The following is a 15,832-nucleotide window of genomic DNA, read 5'->3' on the forward strand; positions in this document are numbered from 1 at the left end:
GTCTTACTTACTACTCTAGAATGTTACTGCGCAGGCGCAATGTCGTCATTCCCATCGAAATTTACCGTACACGTTGGATGGTCGTCACTACTATATCGTCGAAAACACCCAGTGCAGCGCAAAAAAACGGGACAATTTTTGCCCAAGATTATAGGGAGTTATACACGACTTACCACACTTCTCGCCGATTCAATTTATACGAATTAGAAGGTATGTTTATGTACTGTTTTTGATGTTTGAATTCGGGGGAATGGTTGTGTCCTGGCCGACATTATTAATAATTTCCGTGAATTCATCGGTGTTGAAAACAAAGACGTTCACATTATTAGTTATTTTAATTTGTTGGGATTCCGCAGGCGATAAGGAGTAAATATAATATATTCTGTAAGTTATCTACAAAAATTCCAAAATACTCGCTGGCTGCGGTGGAAGAGAAGGAGTTTAGCCCATATATGAAACATCTGTGTATGGCGTTATTGTGTCTTTTATTTAAATTCAGCGTCAGAATAAATAATATCGATCAGTTGTTTTACGTTTTGCATAAATGATTGAAACCTTTTTCGGCATTAGTCCAATGTTGACTAGCTTAATGGATTTACACAGTACACATAAAGTAAACAATGAACAGACAGTTAGACCATACCACACCAAAAAACAAAAAATATATTATACACGTATTCACAATACGATGTATAATAATCAACAACACTTGTTCTGATCCACCTGTGCATATTAATTAACTAACTAATTAGATGTGTGGCTTTGTTTAGGTCAAAGTTTGTTTAAGTTTCGATGTTTATTACATTCTAGTTGTGTATACACAGGCAGTGAACTTTGTATATACCTCTGGGGCTTCTTTAGTATTTATTTTACTTTACTAATTTTGTTTATTTTTTCGGGAGGACGCAGTATGGTGTTTTCTCAAACATTAACATGTCCATAGCAAAAAAAAAAACATGATATTTTCAAGAGTGATTTCACCCTTTGAATGAATTTATTAAAATGTAATATCTGCATAAACACACATATTTGTTTACATTGTTCTGGGATGTTTTGATCTGAAAGGAATGCAATTTCGGGGAAAATATCTTCACTACCATTTCTGTGTTTTACTTGTTTGTTGTACGACACCTGGAAGTCCTACGGTCAACAATACATTGTACATTTATTCCATGTGAATGAAAAATGAAAACTATGTTTACCATTTTTCAGTGTCTGCTGTTTTGCATACACTAAGGTCAACTTCCACTATAAACTTCAAGTAACATCTCCCAGGTGTAGGTTTGTTGACCTGTAAGTCATCGGGGCTCAGCTCAGGGCTCCACTTTAAATATATTTAAAGTAAAATAACTTAAGCGGTTTTATTTTGGATTCTTAACTGGTTAATCTTTCATTGAAAATGTGCTTAACCTTTCACTAGATTTATAATGCTCTAAACCTTTTAGCATAGAGGGTAATGTCAAAATAATTTCCAAAAAAATTGACATATTAGAGCTGAATGGTGTCAATTAATGCGAACGTATTGTTATTTATTTCTGTATGCTTTACAAATAGCAATGTGTATTTTGAAAATTTTCATCAACTTCTTAGGGAGGAGCATACATGTACTGTAAAAATTGAAATGTTAATTATTAATATTCCGTCTCATTTACATTATCATGGCATTGTAAGTATATATTACCACCTGGTACCATGTGAATTGCTCTTTTAATTGTTCTACATACGTGTTAATTGTAGATTGATTACATAGTGTGTATGCATACATTTACCAGGCTGATAGAGTAAAAAAGATAAAAAAAAAAAAATGAGTGTACATAGTTCTCCAAGTATTTATATTCTTGGTCTTGTAATTTTAAGCTTTGCTGTCATTGTAGATGACAGAGCAGAACTGGTCATGTGGGTGATTGTCATCAGCTGTCCGTCAGCAATTACATTTCCTTCTTCTTTCTGAAAACTACTAATACATTGTATATGTGTAACTTGAATTGACCTGTATTATGGTACCGTAGATTAGTTCCTTCTGTGACATTAGGGGAACACTCAAAGCTCTGCTGAAACAGCAAAGCTATTTCGACCATCTGGTCATTTGTTTTATGAATCATTTTTTTGTAACTATAAATGTTGTGTATTTTGTTAATGGATTTATAAATGGGCATTAGCTATCATACTGTGGTCTTTATAATGTACCAGGTAGTTATAAATACATACATTGTACATGTACATTTTGGGTTGAGTGTCAGAAGTAAAAATATGAGCATATCCAACCTACTACATGTACTTATTTGTTGTTTTAATCGTAGTTGCTTCTATAGTAAACAAAACTGAAATCGAATCAGCCATTTTCAATCAGAATAATTAAATTACATGAAGTATAATTTAGTTACAAAGTTTGATTGAGATTACTGGTAGTATGTCAGAGACACAATGATAGATGTATGTTTAATTTATGTACCAAGATGAATGATAACTGGTTCCAAAATGACAGAAATGCTAGATTTTGATGAATCTGTAACTTTAAAATGGCTATCTATGATGTGTTGTGTTCATTTTGAATGTGATCATTCAAGGCATGTCTGAGATGCAGGTTCAGGCGGACAGACGGACGGACGGACGGACGGACGAACGAACTGACAGACACACTCCCATAGATCCTTAAGTCAGAGAACAGTGAATCGGACTAATAAGCTATGAAATATTATTTACTATGACAGTATGTGTAATGAAAGTGAAACCTAGCTATGCAGAGCAGATATTCTACATGTACATTTTCTTTGACCACATTATCTTATTTACGTCACTGCTAAGTAATTGACTTGCCTGCTCAAAATGGGATAAGCTTGTTGACTTTTTCTGTCATTTTTACTGCCTTTAGTCGTAATTTTAGACAGAATAGAGAAAATGTGACATTGCTTTTAGATTTTTTATCAACAAATTTGAAATTTTCGTCAACATTTCCTGGGAAAAAGAGTGGACTAAAAATGGAACTATTTCGAGGATGATGCCAGAAGTTGACTTAGGTGCTCAGAAGGTTAAAATATGACTTATTTCGCCATAGCAACACCCGTAATGTACCTATTATATATAAAAGTGTATGCGCTTCTAATAGAGCAAATACGGTATCAAATGTAGCGCATTAGTCGCATTGATCCCAATAAAGCAGATATGGCAGGTTTGGTGAAATGAAACCATTCACTCTAGTTAATTATTTATTGTAGTAGTAGGCAATTAAATTGCTAATGCTAAAATTGGATAATTCTAGTCTTATTATTTTCATATATTATTTCCCTAAAGTATTGTTGCTGAGTTCCTAACTCATTAATAGTTGATGCAATGTGTTCATACCATGACTGGAAAGTTAAAAGCCTAGTTTGCAACATATCCGTCGGCAGAGTATTAACTCATTGCAGCATACCCTGAGTGGCAACATGTCTGGTCCAGGTGTTCTGTACTTTCAAGTCATACATGATTAATGTGTTTATAAAGCTTGTGTTCATGATGGATAAAAAAAAAATGTACTGTCTTTGTATGTATTCCGGTTTCTTATCCATCTATAGGGAGTTTTCAAGGACAGGAATTTGATTTTTGTGCATTGAGTGAAAGTGATTGTACACCAGTAGTAGCTTAGAACGACTTACGTGTAATAAAATAAATCAGCCACATTTAAAAGGTTGATTCTTTATGTCAATTAGGTTTGAAAATGTAGTAAAACAGCCATGGTCACCAAATTCAAAAAATATTTTAGGATTAAGTGGAGAATAAGCAAATGATATTTAGAAGAATTACTTACTTTATTAGAAGAGATGTTGTTGATCACAATCTCATAAAATACCTATCTCCTATAATGGATGAGTTGGTAATTTAATTTTCATTTGCTACTGAACAGGAAAGCCTTTCATTTCCAAGAGTCAGTCTTATTATTAAATGTACACAAGTCATAACTACTCTATTTATTGCAAATAAAAATTGGATTTTTTGTGTCTGTTGAGTACTAGAATTGTAATTTTGAGATCTGAGATCTGAGACTGAAAAATGCTATTCTGTTGTTGAAGTTCTTGTTTACGCCTTTCTGAAAGTGTATGTATATTAAGCTTTACGTTGCATTTCCGAAATAACAGTGGTAGTATAGGTACTATGATTCCTATCCAGAAAAAAAAAATAATTATAAATTACTTTGTATTATTCATGTAAGCTTTTGAAAAGTGAGCTCCATGAAATATGAATTTTTCATTAGAATCATGTCGATTTATGCTAATCGAAGCCTTACTAGCCAGGATATGAACAGATAAAATTCGCCCATCAGTTCCACTACAAAATTTTAACACTTTATTATGGCTGAGGTTGCATGTAGGTACATGTAGATAAGAGGTGTGTCCTCACACTGACTGGGTTATTGTCTTTGCATAATACATGTAGGTAGTTGGTTAGATGTAGTAAGAGATATGTATACATTTTTGTACCAGCACCAATAAATCAACAACTGCTGGTTAAAAGCGACCCCTAACGTTGCTACAATTGTCAGGTATTAATAGTAATCAGATTTGCCTCAGACAACTGAGCTCTGGCAGTATGTACATGTAGCATGCATGCATATATACAATGTAGTTTTAACGTTGAAGCAAGTAACACAAACACGTACCATGAATTACTGTATTTTAGCTGTAAGTTTAGCTTGTCGTTATCATGTAATTTATTTTCACGGAACTGTCATAAATTATATGCAAGCCATTAAGATAGTTTGTCAATTTTTTTTTTTTTTATATAACTCAAACAGTAATAAAAGTCTGGAGAGGCGTCACTGATGTTAAATACTCCAAAAATATTACATATTTATTTATACCCAATTGACAAAAATAATAATGTCTATTATCAAATTAATTTTATATTACGGTATAATAATTTACATGGAGCATACAATAAATGTATTTTTTGGTTTGAGTGTTCTTGTATTGGAGATGTGCTTCTAATAGAGAAAATACAGTAGTATAAGATTTATAATATAATATAATGTAATTTTCATTATTCATTATTCAATTTTGAGTCTTGTGATGTTTGCTTGTCTTCTGATAATTACATTTTGATGCCTGGGTTTATTTTAATAGTTATCATTTCAGTGTTCATTATTGTTTGCTATCGAATGTCATATTTGTATTATGTCTGTTGAGTGATTTTGTAATGTGCAAAGATGTTAATTATAGTTAGCATGTATTTGTTATCCTAATGCAGGAGTAGAAATAAAGTGTGAATTCTGGCAGACAGGTGGGTTTCTAGTTGTGACAGTTCAGGAGGCTGTCAACAAAAAGCTCTGATGCATTGCTCTTAATTTAGTACAGGATATACGTGTATCGGAATGAGGGATTTATTCAAACAGAAATTGGGGGGGGTAGTGAAAGAACTGAAGGAAAAGAACTTGTATTTGTCAAGTATGGAAATGAGAATTCAGAGAATAATTAGTATGACAGTCATGTGGGTAGCTACATGTAATTGGGGATCTTGAAAATTGAACTTAAGGTCCCAGATATAATGTAGAGTTGTCCCTAGCTCTTCCGTTTTGATCCCTTATAGCATGTTTTCTTTAGGGATCATCAAAATGTATTACTTAAAAGTGCAAATATTAATTAATCCTAGATACCGGTAATATGGTTTTATATCTGAATGAATAAATATTATAAAGGTCTTAAAATATTTATGTTTCCGATCAGCCTCCACATTGCCAAAAAGTGTGCGCCACTGCACAGCACCCTCTGTTGACAAGGTGATGAATCCTGCAAAATGTAGATGCCAACAACAGTATCAACAAAACAAATAGCCTCATTATTTTTGAAAACCGTTAAAACATTTCTTGTTAAACCCAATAAAATCCTTCCTGATTATTGGACTTGAATATTGATACATTTCTAGCACACCTTGAAAGAGTCATTTCCTGAGAACTAAAATCAATAGAGATACAGTGTACAAGCTAACCAACGCTTGTATATTACAGTTTCAAATAAAAAAAACAACCATCCTAATTAGCTTTAAAGTCTCTTAAGCAATCATCTATTCAATTACTCACATCACTGAGACTTTCTCTGTTTTGTCTGACTGCAAATAAATTGTTATTTAAGAAAGTTAATTGAATTTTTGAATTAATATTGTTTCATCAACTTGTTCATGCAAATTATATACTCTGTAATTGGTCAGTTTCTAATTTGGGAACCAAACTGATGTACCAGTAGTTTGCTTTAATTGATAGGTTCTAAGCTACTATTCTGTGAAAAGCAATAAAGGTTTACAACTGCCATAAAATGGTCTTCATAATATCACGTTGAATACTCAAATATCAAAGATGACCATAATTTCCTGGGAATGCACCATTGAATTGTGGGATATCAGTTGTTATAGTCACAGATTATCGTAGTGGTTGATTGATCTATCCGACTTCAATTCCAATCTTGCATTGCATTGCACAGCAAAAAAAGTCAATTCCTTACCCTAGGTGGACTTGCCTCTGATGCAATAGGAAAACCATTCACCGATGGATTCAATTACTAAGTAGGGAAAACTTTGGTTAATGACTACAGGCACAAAATGTATGTGCTTGTGTTGAGCTGCGTCTGGTTAAGGCTGCAATAATGTGTTCAGTTGCCACAATGACATTATGATAGGGAATTGAATGTTCTTGTGGACAATGTGATTCCTCAGCTCCTGGGAGCAAGGTTATTTGTAGATATGTTGGCGATCGTCGCTGTGTCTGCGGAAGTACTATGGGAGATTGCATGATGGGAGTGAAAAGTCTTTTGATCAGTAAGATAATTTTAGAAAAATGAAAACTTGAGTGACTGTGAAATAAAGGTTGGTTTTAAATATAAAATATCATGGATGAAATAATGAAAGGAAATTGAACAGGTATGAAAGTAAATGTGGCAAGAATGCAAGGTCAGGTTCCAGGGGTCAAAATACGTCACAATACATCCATATTCATCCATCGGCTGTCAACAACTATGAATGCGGTCTTGATTTGTAGTTTGCGTGAATGGCCGGGAAAAATCATGCCAATTCTGTGCTTCAGTAAGAGTATTTGCTGCTTTTTTGTGCAATGGAAATTAATTCATGAAATGCTGTCAAAGAATATTTCCTTCTAGTAAACAAAACAACCTTGGGACGTTTATCTTGAGAAATTGAGAAGACGAAAATCTCTTGGGACAGTCGTTCTTGTGAAACAATGGACATACTTCTCCAGGGTATCAAGGGTAGTTTTGATTATTAAAAAAGGGAAACTGCTGCTTTATGGAAAAGCAAAAAAATGTCAATGTCATTCACCACAGTAATTCTAAATCGATGTTGGTTTTAATTGGTGTTGCCTGGTGTAGAAGTAATAACATTACGATGTTTTTGAGTTTAATAGTAAATTAATAATATTAAGAAATTAATAGTAAATGGTAGACTCCCTTTTGAATAACATCAACCAGTATAACCTGGTTGACAACAATGAAATTCTAACAACAAGGCAATTAGGACAAATTAATAAAAATATACAAACATCATTTATATCAACTTGGAAAAGTGAATTACAAAACGACAATCAATCAAACCAAAATGAAATATAAATAAATTAAGAACATACAGAGAATTAAAAAAAACAATTTTGCTTTTGAAACTTACCTTGTTACCCTGCAAAATATTGTGACTGACAGACACAACGGAATACCCCTTGCTAATAGATTATGTAACCTTTGTGATCAGAATCAAGTAGAAGATGAATATCACCTAATGATGTCATGCAAAAGTTGTACCCCCGATAGAAATGTCTTATTTGAAATGGCAAAACCCAAATTTGTCACCAAAGACACAATTCATAGCCTTGCTAATCAACAGTGGTTTAACACTCCCTGTAGCAAGGTGTCTAAAGAAGTGTTTTGAAATAAGACAGCAACCCCAGTGACAATTTTCGTTCACAGTTAAGTTTTGCATTTTTTCTATCTTTTTATTGTATAATAATTTAGTCTTAATATTTTCTTTCTCTGTTACAGTAATGTATTAGCTTAGTTTTTTGTATGTTTTTATTTTATATTATTTATTTAATTTTTTAACCTGTTATCCTTCTTAAACATTTGTAGACATTGCCAATCCCTTCGGGGAATGTGTAAGTGTTAATAAAATTAATATTATTTAATTAATGACCCCGCACATCATTGATTGGCCTTGGCTAGTTGAAGCGGTTTTTAAATGGGCGACTCGATAGAAGTATTCGCCGTGACTCAAGACTTTTCATTCGGGTTAATACAACGCTTACATGTTACTGTCAGGAAGGTTTAAATGTCTTGTTTGTATTTGTACAATGTGAAAGTAGGGTTTATTGTCAAAATGTACTAGTACATGGGTGGTTGTATGCATATTGAACTATACAAAATTTGAATTATGTCACCAAACTGTACGTTTTGACAACTCGTATTCAATTGTAAGATTATATTTCTGATATACTCGAAGTGAATCTCAGCACTGTGCTTTTTATAAATGTTGTGGTTCGGTTAATAAAGTGCACTTGTTAAACCAGCTTTGATCCACACACACATACCAACTTCCTCTTTAACAATCTTTAACAACTAGGCACCACAGTGGTTACAATGTACATGTACCTCTACCAAAAATGAGCAAGTTAGATGTGAATGAATAGTTGGTTGGTTGCTAGGCAACAAACATGAATATCATTTGAGGTTATCTTACTGCATTATATAATTTGCAATAATTGTTTTTCGTTTAAATAATTTGTTCGTACAATTTTTCATTTTCATTATTGTTAAGATTTGTGGATTTATAATGATAAATGGTGGCATATCCTTTTCTAACTGCAGGTCATAGACTCGTAGTATGCGTGGTTTCCTTGATTTCATTGCTACCGTGCATCCATTCTCTAACCATTAATGTGCACAAAAACGTGTTTTAATACCGAAGAAATGCTTGCATAGTAAAAAATATCCTTTCTCAAAACATGGATGCTTGTAAAAGAACATTCTAACATAGGGAAATGTCTGAAAGGAAAAAATATCCATTCTCCAAAGACGCATGGTCACAAGAGAACATTCTAACACAAGGAAATGCCTGAAGAAGAACAAATATTCATTGAAAATTCCTTAGAGAAATCAGTCATCCATGCAGTATAGAGGTATTGTGATCCATCACAATGTTTCTATAGTATGGTTTACAATCATTTAGGAGGTGTGTTATGCAAGGTACTCTAAACAACTTTACTTTCACAAGAGATGAGTTTTCATGAATTTTGTAAGTAAGGCAGTGAACATTTCTCCTGGGTTTTATGGCAAATTGTGTCAGAGACTCCTGCAATTCTTTTCTTTCTGAAATTGTGTCATTTTTTAGCAGCAAAAGTTGATAGTAAATTTGCCATGTATTATCTGTACAAAGTGTATAGTTGTCACTGTGATACTTATCATTAAATGTATACAATGCCTGATTTCCCAACCAATTTCTGAAAAAATGGTTGTCATCATGAAAATAATTATGCAATCAAAAGCTTCAAATGCTGTCAAAAATATTTTTTTTGGCATTAAAACTCTTATAAAATTGAGGACAGTGTCTCTAAATCCTGAGTAGTGACTCGCATTAAAAAAAAAAATATGGAAACCGACATGCTTGGTACTGTAAAATGACTAATTTTCACTGGGTTTAAATTTCACTGATTTACCATTTCAGGCATATTCAGTGGGTTTTAAATTCACGGTTTCGTCATTTAGATAGTGTGTTCTATGCTAAATTTTACATATTCACTGGGTTTTAATTTAGCGCATTTTCCAGTCAGCGAAATAAGCTAAATTAAAACCCAGTGAATAATTACCCCCTTTACAGTATTGCTTGGTTATTCTAGAGAAATGCAGAAGCAGAGCAGAGCAGACATTGACAGGAAATTAATGGTCACAACATCTTAAACAATACATGTTTACCCACGTTAATATCTACATGTATATCATGGTCTTTCTTTGGCAGTTATTAAAATGTTAGTCAAGGCTGCATTCGTCTGTTTACACAATAACGCAATTTGCTTTGTTATGTAAAAATGAATCATAAAACGTTTAAACAAACTTAAGAATTTAGACATAGGAAGTGAATGCTCTTTTGTCAAAAGATACACCATTAACGATCATTATGCACGTTTTATTTCCTGTGTCACCTTTAGCTGCAGTCATTTTGAGTCACTTCTCTTCATTTTGTCCGCCGTTTGTCGTTTATTGATTCAAGTGAATTGACGCTGGCGGCTGTTAGAAGCTTATTTTGACGTATGTTTTAATTAATGATTGCCATGGTAACAATTCATTTCTTAAATGTTAAGTATTGATTGATTGATGATTTAGCATTTGAGTCTGATATTTTCAAAATAATGGCTATGAACGAACAGGTGAAAGTCTGCCTTTTAAGTGTGGATCACCCTCCCTCCCTCCTTAAAACCTGTTGTAGTGTAAATGTTGAGTGTTTAAGCCATATACATCACCATTATTGGATTTGAAACCAAATTCTTGTCAATGTGTCACAACATACATAACTGTACTCTGAAATAACCGTTGTAAAACGTTGTCGTGTGTGCGTAAGCTATATGCACTACTCACCATGTCAGTTTCTGAATACAATTAGAAATGCAACTGGAGTAACCATGGGGCCCTGCTGACAATTTTGCCGCTGGCCTAGTGATTTTTCAGTTTCATTTGACCCTTGATGTATAATGACGAGTATTGTAACACAACTCTTCATTTTCCAAGCACCTACAGACCGCACTGAAACAGTCTCCACCACAGGCAAATTTGAACAAATTGTTGTATTTGTGACGCGCACGCTTGGTGAATGCTTAAACTTTTATAGTAATACATGTACTCAAAAAACAATAGAAAGATGAACAGATGATTATGGCTTCACCTAACCAGAAGAGGTTTGTTTAACTTAGTATTCTGCGTTTTTGTTGTATCGTTTTCAACAAAATTACATTGCTAATCCCTTTCATTCGATTCTCACGCTAAACATTCCACACAAAGTGCCTGTACAGCTCCTTCAAACCGAGCTTACTTTGTTGTGTTAGCGGTGTTTCCATGACTATAAGATTTGCTGAATTTTACTGAAATGAAATAAATAAATAAATAAATAAAAAACCTATTACTGTAAAATCTGTATTAGAAACCGCGGCTTCTATTAAAATGGTACAATGCAATGGAGGGGATGCGGCTTCTATTAGAGCATCTACACATATGAGAAATGATGAATTTTTGCTTCTCAATTGTTCAAAAAGAATGGGTGCGACTTCTAATTTTACGGTAGTCTGTGCATTAATATTAGTATATCACTTATTAAAAGGTGAAGTGTTCTGAAAATGGAGGGCTTTTTCATTTTTTATGCAGACTGACTACCTAAACAAATATTCACCATGCAGTTCACATATTATTTAATGCATTCTTCTAAATATCATAACCAGTCATTTGCATACATCGACTGATTTTTTTCCCTGTAGTAAGAAACCACTGAATAATCTCCACAAACTAATTTGAAATGCTTTTGATTGAAAAAAACAAAAACTATAAAAGCTGAGCAGGTGTCTCCTGAGCTCAATTATACTACACGTACATGTACATGCAGCATAACAGGTGTCTTTAGAGTCTATCCTGTGTTTTGATAACGCTATTCATTGATGGTGCTGAAATAATTAATGATGTACGCTGGTTCGGTTCCCCCCCTGCACTGTTGGTAGATGAGAAAAGCTCCTGTTTTGACAACAAAAGTGAATTTATTGAAACGTTAATGTGGTTGTTAATCATGATACTGTGCAGTAATTGTTGATATAACTTAAGCAATCTCAAGTACCCCTGATAGGCATGAATTTTTGGGGGGAAGGGGTCATTCATAGATGGTGTTGAATGAAACCTGTCTTGTAATAATAACTAGCTGTACCTTTTATTTTCAATGCTTGTACTTTGCAATTGGTGCAGGAAAAAAATAACTTGTTTTTATAAATTATCATAAAAAATCAAAGCAAAAGCAAATTTACAGATAAATTTAAAATAAAAATATCAAAAAATAAAAAACCACCTGCATACATGTACATAGATTTGGCAGGAAAAATTGACCAAAAGTTTTTTCCTGTTCTTTTTTTCTTTTTAATATCCATTATGATTCGTTATGAAAAAAAAAATGCATACAATGTACTAGTACCTGATAGCTAAAAGGAGGTCTTCATGTCTGCAAGTAATGTCAGTGGCTCATTAATTTACGTAATGCATTTGGCGCCTCATGATAGAGTCTGTTGAATTTAATACTTTCTTTCAATAGTTCCACAGGCTGAGATATTCATCAACAGAAAAATGAGGTGATTGAGATCACTTCATGTGTTACATTCATCTTGTAATGTATTATCATGTAATATTTGACATTTACATTTTATTTATAAATAATTGCGAACATTTTTTTTTTCAAAAGTGCTGCTAAATTATTGATTACCGTAGGACCTGTCAACAGCTTTTCGTTATTTTTACCTGACACAAAATTTATATTTCTTGGAAAAAATTGTCATTTTGGAACCGTTTTCATGGTAATCTATCTAAAAGCATTAAATCATGAAAAATAAATTGTTATCAATCAGAATGTCCATATAATTTGTGACAACTAAGAGAACGATCATAAAACAGCATTGTAAAAAAATCTGTTTTAAAGCATTAGGAATTGCTGTGATGTGTTGTGTTTGACACAAGTCCCCTGTACGTATACTGTTGACTGTAAAATACTTCATTTTAGCTGGAATTAATTTTCGTTGAAAAAACTTTTTGGGTGTTTTGTATGGAATTAATTTTCACAGGTTTTTGACAGGTTGAATGTAAAGTATAGGGAAAAAGGTATATTCGCTGGATTATATTTTGACTGAATCATTCCTTTAGCGAAAATAGCGAAAATTAATTCTAAGCAAAAATAAAGTGTTTTACAGTATGTAAAATATATTGTTTGTTTACACATAATTTCAAACTTGCTGCATAACAACGTTTATTTGTCTTTTTATAGTAAAATGTGGGAAATTGTGAAGCACCATATGAAGTGATGGGTTTCATCAAATGATAATGATAAACAGCATATAAACAGTGATCGTACCCAAATTATTTCTATGGATTATAATCAGCGTGAATTCCTACTTTTGTAGTGGTCCTTTTGAAATTATTTAATATGCAATCCTGGTTTATAATAATGAGTTTATATACTCCATGTTTTCTTGAAACTTTTGATTAGTAGTTGAAAAAATAATTTAGCAACATTTCAAGAAAATCCTGTATCAAAAATGTGTTAGCAGTCAGGGTGTTCATACTTAATTAACGACACAGAATGGGATCTACATCATGTATGTGTGGGTTTGTAACGTCTTTCTTCTTCACTGTCATTCCCCAAACTATTCATCTTGTACGTCAAAAGAAATATTTGTTTAATATTTAGAGTCAAGCTTTCACATTTTATGAAGATTAATTGCTTCATTTTATGTTTTATAATGAATTCAGCATTTCAATCACTACACATTGTCACATTGCTATGTCACTTGAATTAGTTTCTATAAAACCAAATTAATTAGTGCTTCACCGTCATGTCTGCAAATTTATTCCTTCGATCGACATGAATGTAGTGAAAAAGATTGTTGATTATTAAACGCCAAACTCAAATGCACAAAATGATGAAATTAGAAACTTCTTGGTGTTGTCGCAAAATGGATGGAAATAGGCTTTGTTGGAAACGTGTATTGTGCTATAATTGGACTAAAGCTACATCCAAGAGAAATTAGAAACCAAATCTAAATCTTAAGCATTGAATGTTTTCTGAAACAGCTGGTCAAGGAATCTTGTCACGCAAGTTTAAATCGTTTACTTCCTTGTAACATTTTTGATCGTTTTCTGTTATTAAAAAAAATGGTAGGGATTATTATAAATATTAAATCACGGATTTCTGAGATATGATAAAGCATGAAGTGTGATATGAGAAGAAGATCTCACGAGAAGAAGAGTCTTGCGAGATCATCACAAATCTGCATGACAAACATAAACTAATACTAATGAGTCTGTGAAAGAACTCGTTAGTGTTTGTCTTGGAATGTTTTTCTAGTGTCCTTGCTTTTATCGGTATATAGCGTGCATTTTTTGTTTTTTTCAATACGGCGATAATCTTACTCAGGCCAATGAAAAAAGTTAGTGGTTTCTGTAACAGGATCAGAATTTTTTTTTTCATCTTTCTGTATATTTTTACTTTGGTATAACTGTGTTTTATTTATTTTTCTTACATATGTTTTGTAGATGCGAGTATCATAAATTATGTTTAAAGTTCCTTATGTTTAACCAGTTTTGCAAATCTCTTTCATGTAGCCTGGAATAATTTATTGACGTTTTCTCGAGTACGGCCAAGCAAATTTAGGGTTGTGCAGTTAAAATAGGGTACTGAGAAGGTACATTGTACAAATGTACATGTAGGGTTATAAAGAACCAGTTATTTTTTCTCTTGGCCTCATTTCTGTTTTCCCAATCAACCTTTCCAAGTATCCACTGTGTTCTGTGATAACATTGGTTAGAAATACTTGATTGGTATTGATGTATAAATAGAATACGATCTTCATCGCATCACGTCGTAAATACATGTACATGTACATATGAAATATGCATACCCTTAGATTATAAATTCTTGATTAAGAAGATGACAGAATAAGTGTAGCTTCATTGAAATGAAGTGAAGTATAATTTTTTACCTGAAGTAAATTCCTCTTCCACTGGCTCTATAGTGACAACTGTAGATGTGGCCAACCAGTGACTGAATCAGAGTTGCATTCTTTGTCATGTATGCATAGACAACTCCAGTTTCTAGTAGATGAAATCATTTTCTCAATTTCTGACAACAGATTCTATGATGTCATACTTTACCCACAATCCTTTGCTTGAAAATCAAGATGGCTGACTAATAATACTAATGAAAAGTTGAATATCTAGAGAATGAAAAGTGATATAAAAAAACTGTAAATTACATTCTCCTACATTTGTGGAGCTTTTTCTTTAGGGGTCATTATGTTGTTTGCATTGATGTTTCCTTTAAGTGATTTTCATTCAGGTGTACCGGTATATTTGTATGATGTGATCCAAATACATGTACCAGCATTTAGACCCTGGAATTTAGCAGTCGTTGAAATTTATTTAATTTATTCATAACAATAGGAATCATTTACAAGGTAATATATTGCCTTTGGTCATGTGATATTCACACAAAAAAACGATTGTGGATGTTGTACTATAGCTGCTCGTGCAATTGACTACCCATCGACGTCCATCATAGCAATAAACACTAAAAAGCATGTGCCTCTGACTGGCATTTTTCATTTAGTTGAATAGCATTAATGGTTTTGTTAGAAACTCCCTGATACAAATGTATATAAATGTGAAGGTGATTTTGTTGCGTTCACTCGTGATTTCGGTCAAGTGTCGTCTTGAATGCCGGTGAAGTTTCACTAAACCTTTTCTGTCATGCTATCAACAAAGGTCACTTATGTCTATGTACTCAATCGTCAAATATTTCCCGCTTAACCATTACTGAACTTCATCTCAACTTATGAATGACAAAGGTTACTGATCAGTAATTTACTTTTGGTTTCCCTACTGCTGTTTACATTAATACACTCATACATGCATGCAATCAATAAACTTTAACAGCATCTAACCAACCAGCATTGTCAACTTTTATAGCTTGTGGTCATTATAAAGTGAATAGAAATTGTTTTTTCTTTGTGTGGCCCACGTCATAAAAAAGAAAAAACAAATTTGGAATTTTGGTCATAGTTGATGGTAAGCTTGAC

At 32.9% G+C, this 15,832-nt stretch overlaps 1 protein-coding gene across 5 annotated transcripts in view; it reads left to right on the forward strand.

The window, feature by feature from the left end:
* The first annotated feature begins 28 nt into the window (after positions 1 to 28).
* The window catches only part of LOC100372992 (uncharacterized), a 64,728-nt gene continuing 48,924 nt past the window's right edge, over positions 29 to 15,832 (forward strand). For all 5 annotated transcript variants that reach the window (XM_085491038.1, XM_006822289.2, XM_085491036.1 and 2 more), the window contains exon 1: positions 29 to 210. The gene's annotated coding sequence lies outside the window, so the exon portion shown is untranslated. The remainder of the gene's footprint in view (positions 211 to 15,832) is intronic.

The sequence above is a fragment of the Saccoglossus kowalevskii genome, chromosome 16 (genome assembly GCF_978046115.1).
Source record: "Saccoglossus kowalevskii chromosome 16, keSacKowa6.1, whole genome shotgun sequence".
Taxonomy (NCBI): Eukaryota; Metazoa; Hemichordata; class Enteropneusta; family Harrimaniidae; genus Saccoglossus; species Saccoglossus kowalevskii.